The sequence below is a fragment of the Micromys minutus genome, assembly GCF_963924665.1.
Source record: "Micromys minutus genome assembly, chromosome: 21".
Lineage (NCBI taxonomy): Eukaryota > Metazoa > Chordata > Mammalia > Rodentia > Muridae > Micromys > Micromys minutus.
Window position 1 is genome coordinate 30,926,561 of NC_137956.1, and position 6,076 is coordinate 30,932,636.

The window sequence follows — 6,076 nt, forward strand, 5'->3', positions numbered from 1 at the left end:
TTTGCAAGCTAACAATTAGCCTTCTATCGTTTCACGGGTGCGGGCAGAAGAAGTGAAGCGTCTAAGTCAGAGAGGAAGGAGAATTTATTAGTCAAAACAAAAACTGTACCAAGGTTGTGGAACCTCCTCAGTTTCCCCACAGGACCATGAAAAGGGGGCCGGGGTGTGTCACAGGATAGAAAGTCTGGTTTCAATAAACCAATGCTCCTACATAGAGAGTAAATGTGACTCAGGAGAGGGTGGCACATCTCTCCCTTCCAAGGCTATAAAGCAAACCTTTGCTTTGCTCTAGAAAAGCATTGTATCTTTCAAGGCTGTAGAACATTCCTGAAAAAGATGATCAAGAATAAAGACAGCCAGCACTTCTGTTTGCACTGCATACGGAGGATGAGAAGCTGTTAGGACAACATTTGCCATGGGATTAGAAAGTATACAGCTTACAGGACCACTCTTTGCTTCTCTGATGTTGAAGATGCTAGGGCAGTGGGCAGCACAGGGCTCCTTAGCTTTAATCTTGATGGCAACCTAAGGCTCTGGTAGCAAATGCACGAGGAAGTCCCACCAGGACTCTACTTTGATGTAATGTTAACTAACCTAGCAGCTTGAGGAAAGATACAGCCCAATAGTTATAGGTTGTCAGGTTCAGAGAGATATTTTATGGCTGGCTTACTATCTTCTTGGCAAAGTCACGTATCATATGCCTTTAGTCCCAGCACTGGAAGGGAGCAGAGGCTGACAGATCTCTATGAGCTCAAGGTTAGCCTGGTCTACATAGTGAAACGCTATCTCAAAAGTCACCCAAGGAACCACCAGCAAAATATTGTATGTGCGAAGCACTAATCAGACTAATAAGGAGTTTATTAATAACAATAAGAGATAAAGTGGGAGCCAGACAAGTTGGAGGTACTAGGCTGGAGGGAGGTAATCATGGATGGGTAGGATAAAAATGTGTATGATTTATACATTGTGTAAATGTATGAGATTGTCAAAGAATAAATAAAGGTGTAGCTTAAACCTCTAGCAGCCAGCCTGCAGAGATGGCTCAGAGATTAAGAGCACTGGCTACTTCTCCAAAGGTTCTGAATTTAATTCCCAGCATCCACATGGTGGCTCACAACCATCTGTAGTGAGGTCTGGTGCTCCTTTCTGCTGTGCAGGCATACATGCAGGCAGGACATTGTAAATATAATTTAAAAAAATCTTTTTAAGAGAACCACTAGCAATCAATAGTAAGTTTAGCAAGATCTCAGAACAGCAGTCATTATGCAAAACAAATGAAGGCATCTCCGTGTTCTAGCTGCAAATCACTGAAAACGAAGCTAACAAATTAGATATTTCAGAGCCGGAGGAATGGCTCATTGGTGGAGAGTGATGGGTGCTCTAGAGGACCTGAGTCCAGCTCTCGGCTCCAGCTCCAGGGGACATCTGAGTCTTCTGGTCTCCACAGACACTACCACAATTTGGGTAATTAAAAGAAATCTCCTTAAAAATAAATCGAATATTTCAATAATAGTGTAGAGGAACACAAAACACAAATGGCTTTCGATTTTTCAACAACAAGAAAACATGGTTGAAATAAAAGAAAAACAGAAGTCTGATGATTTAGTCTGATCGAGATGCCCAAGACCCTGGGTTCTATCCCCAGCACTGGGAAGAAGAAATAAAGAGATCACCCTGTTTGTGGATCTGGTGACTTCCTACCAATAAAATGCCAGTTCTCCCCGAGCTAATCCTAGAGTCAACACTACTCAGAATTTTTCAAAAAACATTAACAAGGAGACTCTGAAGTTTATATATATATAAAGCATGTGATAAGATAATCTTGTTATCTAATAATAGCAACAACAACAAAGTTCTAAAACACATACACACTGTATAATCAGTGTGTGTTTGTGTGTGTGTGTGTGTGTGTGTGTGTGTGTATTTTTCAGAAAGGGTTTCTCAGTGTTATCAGCCCTGACTGTCCTGGACTTGCTTTGTAAACTAGGCTGCCTCAAACTCACAGAGATCTGCTAGCCTCCCCTGCCCTCTGGACTCTGCCCTCTGCCCCTTGCCTCTGTGTGTCACCACACCCAGCAGTGGATTGTTTTTTTTAAACACAGGGTCTCACTCTATAGCCCTATCTAGCCTGAAACTTGCTATGTAGACCAGACTGACCTATATCTGATAGAAAGCCACCTCAGTTCAAGGAATTAAAAGTGTGTGCCACCATGGCTGACCTAGCCAGTCCCATTTTTGTTTGGTTGGTTTTTTTTGGGGGGGGGTTGTTTTTGTTTTGCAAAAGAGAAAGCAATTCAATGAAATAAAGGTAACCCTTTTCAACCTCAGTTTACACAGCCAGAAATATATGTGGGAAGATAAGCCTTGACTCTCACATCCCCCACAAAAGTTAGTTTGAAACAAAGTATGGCGCTCCAAGACTGTGGAATGCACAGCCATGCAGAAGAATTAAGTTATGAACACACACAGCAACTGGGATGCTGGCCAGGGGAATTTCAAATTCCGAGGGAATTATATCAGATGAACAAGCTGGTCCCCAAAAGATTACATATTGTTTGATATAATTTATATAACTTTTTTCTAATGACAAAAGTTTAGATACAGGCTACAGGAAGGGCTGGGAAGAGATCCAGGAAGAAAGTAGACTTGGCTTTAAAGGGCAACATAGTGTTCTTTATGTTTAAAATACTGAATATCAGTGAATACAATTTATAAAATGTTTACAGAATACACACATCTGTGTGTGTGTGCGCGCGCCACTACCTGGGCTGTCTGAGATGAGTAAATTGTGTCACCATCACTAATCTCTTTATGATACTATATTGTAATTTTAAAAATTGTTACCGTTGAGAGAAACCCCTGGCAGAGCCCTGGAAGAATTTCTCTGTGCTATTTGCTACAACCACAGCAAGAAACAAGAAACAGAGTAAAACCTGAAATTAATTGGGCGGAGCATGTCAGCTACTTGGGAGGGTAAAGGGTTATTTGAATTCATACGTTCAACCAGCCTGAGCAACAGCAGACACTAAAAGGACAGGGAACTGCATGCCTAAATGTAGAAATAACCCTTTCTGGTTGTGTGTACATGTGTGCACCCGAGGATACAGACATGCTCACATGTGTGCAGGAGCTGTGGTCAGAAGAGGCCATGGGATCTCCTTAAAGTAGCGTTTCAGGCAGTTGGGAGCCAGGAACTGAAGGTAGGTCCTCTGCAAAAGCAGCAAATGTTCTAAATCACTGAGTCATCCCTTCAGCCGAGAGAGGCCCCTAGAGGTAACTTCATAACGCTTACTTTAATTATATTTTTTTTCTTAAAATTTCAAGAATTGGAGCTTTTTATAACTTGTGAGAAACAATAATAGAAATGACCTGTGAGTAAGCAAAGATTTGTTAGGACAAAAATAAGCAATGAATATAGCATATGATTCTGGCAAATTGTAGTTCACCAATCTATGGTGGTTCATACCCGTAATCCCAGCACCACAGAGAATCACAAATTAAGGCCAGCCTGGGCTTCATAATGGAAGAAAAAGAGTGGCGTCCACCTCTTCCAATCTCACTGAGTAAAAATAATCAAATAGCTTTATTAGGATGCAAGGGATGCGGGTGGGACAGCCACCGTGGTCCTGGCCTGGAGCTGCTGCCCAGCACATTTCCTTCTGTGGAAGAGGGTATGACTCCACAGCAGTGGCAACACTGCCCTTAGTGTCCAGAGATGCAAAGAATCATCTTTTTAACACCGTTGCTAGATGTCAAGAATTATATTCCTCGTGAAAACTCAGAAACCCAGGCTGAAGAAGGCTGCCCCTTTTCCAGGCTTAGAGAGGAAAAGGTAGCAGAACTGGGAGCCAGCCAAGGTGTTCTGGCTGAGATCTCTTCAATTCTCCTTCTGAATTTCTGTTTCCTTATCATTTAAGATGAAAAACTGGAAGATGACACATGGCCAGACAAGATTTGCAAGTCCTTGTCATCTTCCTCCTCCTCCTCTTCCTCCTCTTCCTCCTCCTCTTCTTTCTTCTCCTCCCCCTCTTCCTCTTTATACTCCTCCTCCATCTTCTTTTGGTTTTTTGAGACCGGATTTCCCTGTGTAGCTCTGACTGTCCTGGGATTCTCTCTGTAGATCAGGTTGTCTTTGAAGTCACAGAGGTCTGCCTGCCCCTGCCTTTAGTGCTGGAACTAAAGACACGTGCCACCACTGCCCGGTTTTTTTCTTTATTTTTTAAAAATTCATTTTACATCCTGATCTCTGAGAATGTAAACTCCCCATCCAGTCCCTTCCTCCCACAGTCCTTCTCTCCTTTCCCTCCCCTTCTCCTCCCCTTCCCCTCTCCTTTCCCTCCCCCCCCCCTCCAAAAGAGTGGAGCAACACCACCCCTCCCTCGTATCCTCCACCCTGGCACATTATGGAGTTGGGGGAAAGACTGAGGGCCCGGAAGGAGATAGGACTCCACACGAAGACCAATCAAGTCAACTAGCCTGGACCTTTGAGGTCTCTCAGAGACTGGTCCACCAACTAAAGAGTATATATACACCTTGATCCCCAGTCTCCCACAGCTCCCCAGCAGATGTGCAGCTGGATTTTCATATGGGTCCCAAACAACAGGCATGGGGGCTATCCCTAAAGTTGTTTCCTGTCTGTGGAATCCGTTCCCCTAACTCGGCGGTCTTGTCTGGCCTCAGTGAGGGAAGAACCACTTAGCCAGGTTCTTTATTCCAGTTTCACACAGTTGGGCCAGCTCTGGGTGGCTTGATGAAGGTGCACCTGCAAATTTGGGCCTCAGCAGGAATTCTTTTGAGCAAACCACCACCTTGTGGCAAAGAGCACAGCTTGCTGGAGAAGTTATTCTTTCAGACCAAAGCATTTCTGTAGCCACAAAGTTTGACATTTTTGCATTAAAACAAAGCAAAATAATATGTGCATTCCTTGGCGTAAGTCCAATTAAAAGGTATGTTTTCTAGAGATTTGGTTTTGGACAGAACAATCTCACTAATATTATCAAATATAAAAAGAACAAGTTCCAGGAGCTGGAGAGATAGTTTAGCGGTTAAGGGTGCTGGCTGCTCTTCCAGAGGACCCAAGGACAAATTTAGCACCCCTCACGACAGCTTATGACCAGCTCCAGTTTCATAGGACCTGACAATCTCGCGCCCTCTTCTGACCTCCTTGGGCATTACACACAGACATTGCAAGCAAAACACGCATACATATAAATAGACTATAAATAATTCTCCCGTCACCAATTCCTTAAATACCGGCATTAAAAACCATGGTATCCCAAAGTGATGGATTCAAACAGTACACTTAAGTTCTTATTTTTATATTTATTTGTTTTATATTATGTGTATGTTTTCCCTAGATATATTTATCTCGTACCATGTACGGTGCCAGGTACGAGAAAGTCAGAGAAGAAGCTTAGGATTCTCTAGAACTAGGGTTGTGAGCTACCTTGTGAGTGCTGGAAATCGAACCCTGGTCCTCTGTGCTCATAACCTCTGAATCATCTCTTCAGTCACACACCCTGTCTCTGTCTTTTAATGGCCTTTTAATCAAATCAGACTATTGATAGGCTTGTATTAATAACCACTATTCGTACCTCTTGGGAATATGTGGACTTGACTTTCAAAGTTAATTCTGAATTCACAATTACTTGCAGACTTAAAAGACAGCTCTCATATTCCTGAAAAGCCATCTCCCACGAGGCACTCCTTCAAGAATCTCACGGTTGAAAAGCTGTGCACCAACTCTAGCAGGCAAACAGGAAGGAGGCGGGGAATCGAGCTGCACCAAGCACGGAAGGGTGGGATCTTAACCTTAGTGCCTCCAGACCGACATTCCCTTCGACCAATGAGAACTGCCCATTGGCGGCGGAGGGCTAGGTGCTAGGTTGCCACGACGACAAAGACGCTGCAGAGTGAGTTGGAGGCTCTTTGGCTTCATCAAGGTCCGGTATTTGCTATCTATTGGGTGATATCGGTCACAGAGGTTGTTACCTAGTAGTTCTCGGGGACTTGTAGGCACTACAGAACCTTCTTTAGATGCTCGAATTCCTCAGTGGACACTCCAATGTAACAACCT